Source organism: Petromyzon marinus, unplaced genomic scaffold (assembly GCF_048934315.1).
Source record: "Petromyzon marinus isolate PM22_M1 ecotype Great Lakes invasive population unplaced genomic scaffold, UKy_Petmar_22M1.pri1.0 PM_G_Scaffold_327, whole genome shotgun sequence".
NCBI classification, from domain to species: domain Eukaryota; kingdom Metazoa; phylum Chordata; class Hyperoartia; order Petromyzontiformes; family Petromyzontidae; genus Petromyzon; species Petromyzon marinus.
This window is the reverse complement of record NW_027422903.1, coordinates 50,001-52,500: the sequence shown is the minus strand read 5'-3', so window position 1 is coordinate 52,500 and position 2,500 is coordinate 50,001.

Below are 2,500 nucleotides of genomic sequence, written 5' to 3'. Positions count from 1 at the left end.
AGTGGGCGGGGATGTCTCTCTTGTGGCTCACGGGGCTGTTAGGGTGGCACAGAAATCCCTCGGAATGGGAAAACGGGTCATTTTCGTGTCGCCACATTGCATACGAACCGCATGAAACTTCCAGAGGCATTTGCAGCAGGAATGCATGTGCACTCAAAAAAGTGAATATTTCTCACGGATAGACCCCGTGATACGCTAGAAATTGGCGGGGATGTCTCTCTTGTGGCTCACGGGGCTGTTAGGGTGGCACAGAAATCCCTCGGAATGGGAAAACGGGTCATTTTCGTGTCGCCACATTGCATGCGAACCGCATGCAACTTCCAGAGGCATTTGCAGCAGAAATGCATGTGCAGTCAAAAAAAAATTGATATTTTTCACGGATAGACCCCGTGAAACGCTAGAAATTGGCGGGGATGTGTCTCTTGTGGCTCACGGGGCTGTTCGGGTCGCACAGAAATCCCTGGGAATGGGAAAACGGTCATTTTCGTGGCAAATCAAGGCATGAGAATGCAGCAAGACACCATGTGCACTCAAAACTCTATATGTTTTCCAGGCTAGACCCCTGTGAACGCTAGAAATTGGCAGGTTTGTCTCTTGTGGCTCAGGGCTGTTAGGGTGGCACAGAACTCCCTCGGAATGGGAAAAGGGGTCATTTTCGTGTTGCCACATTGCATAGGAACGCCATGAAACTTCCAGAGGCATTTGCAGCAGAAAGGCACGTGCACTCAAAAATTTTAATATTTTTCACGCATAGACCCCGTCAAACGCTAGAAGTTGGCGGGGATGTCTCTCTTGTGGCTCACGGGGCTGTTAGGGTCGCACAGAAATGCCTCGGAATGGGAAAACGGGTCATTTTTGTGTGGCCACATTGCATAGGAACGGCATGAAACTTCCAGAGGCATTTGCAGCAGGAATGCATGTGCACTCAAAAACGTCTATATTTTTCACGGATAGACCCCGTGAAACGCTATAAATTGGCGGGGATGTCTCTCTTGTGGCTCACGGGCGCTGTTAGTTAGGGTCGCACAGAAATCCCTCGGAATGGGAAAAGGGGTCATTTTCGTGTTGCCACATTGCGTACGAACGGCATGAAACTTCCAGAGGCATCTGCAGCAGAAATGCATGTGCACTCAAAAACGTCTATATTTTTCACGGATAGACCCCGTGAAACGCTAGAAATTGGCGGGGATGTGTCTCTTGTGGCTCACGGGGCTGTTAGGGTCGCACAGAAATCCCTCGGAATGGGAAAACGGGTCATTTTCGTGTTGCCACAATTGGCATACGAACGGCATGAAACTTCCAGAGGCATTTGCAGCAGAAATGCATGTGCACTCAAAAACGTGAATATTTTTTCACGGATAGACCCCGTCAAACGCTCGAATTTGGCGGGGATGTTTCTCTTGTGGGTCACGGGGCTGTTCGGCTCGCACAGAACTCCCTTGGTCCACCTGATTCGTGCATACAGGCAGCAACTAAAACTCTGTAAACCTGCTGTGAGGACATCTAAACAGTGGACCAGTGAGGCTGTGGAAGATTTGCGGGCGTGCTTAGACTGTACTGACTGGGATATGTTCACGACTGCTACCAATAGTCTGGATGAACTCACAGAGGCTGTGTACATCAGCTTCTGTGAGGACTGCTGTATCCCAACACGTACCAGGGTGAACTTTAACAACAACAAGCCCTGGTTCTCAGCAAAGCTCAAAAGGTTGAGGTTGGAGAAGGAGGAAGCGTTTAGGAGTGGGGATAGAGACAGATTCAAGGAGTCGAAGAACAGGTTTAGCAAAGCGGTGAGAGAGGCTAAACGACTGTACTCAGAGACACTAAAACACCAGTTCTCTACTAACGACGCTGCTTCTGTCTGCCAAAGGGCTCAGGCACATCACCAACTACAAACCCAGAGCGCCCCACACCACTAACGACTCCCGCCTAGCCAACGACCTGAACGAGTTCTACCGTAGATTTGAAAGACAATTGGACTGTCCTGAACCACCCCTTCCCACCCAAGAGGCCCCATCCCCCACCCATACTACAGAAACGACTCTCTCCTTTCAGGAGGGAGAAGTTAATGGGCTTTTCAAGAGGCAGAATCCACGCAAAGCAGCCGGGCCGGACTCTGTCTCTCCAGCCACCCTCAGGCACTGCGCTGGCCAGCTGTCTCCGGTGTTCACCAACATCTTTAACACCTCCCTGGAGACATGCCATGTACCAGCCTGTCTCAAGTCCTCCACCATCATCGCTGTGCCCAAAAAGCTAAGGCCAACAGGACTAAATGATTACAGACCGGTCGCCCTTACATCTGTGGTAATGAAGTCTTTTGAGCGCCTGCTCCTGGCACACCTCAAAGCCATCACAGACCCTCTCCTGGACCCCCTTCAGTTTGCCTACAGAGCCAACAGGTCTGTGGACGACGCAGTTAACATGGCCCTCCACTTCACCCTACAGCATGTGGACGCCCCAGCATCCTACGCCAGGATCCTGTTTGTGGACTTCAGCTCTG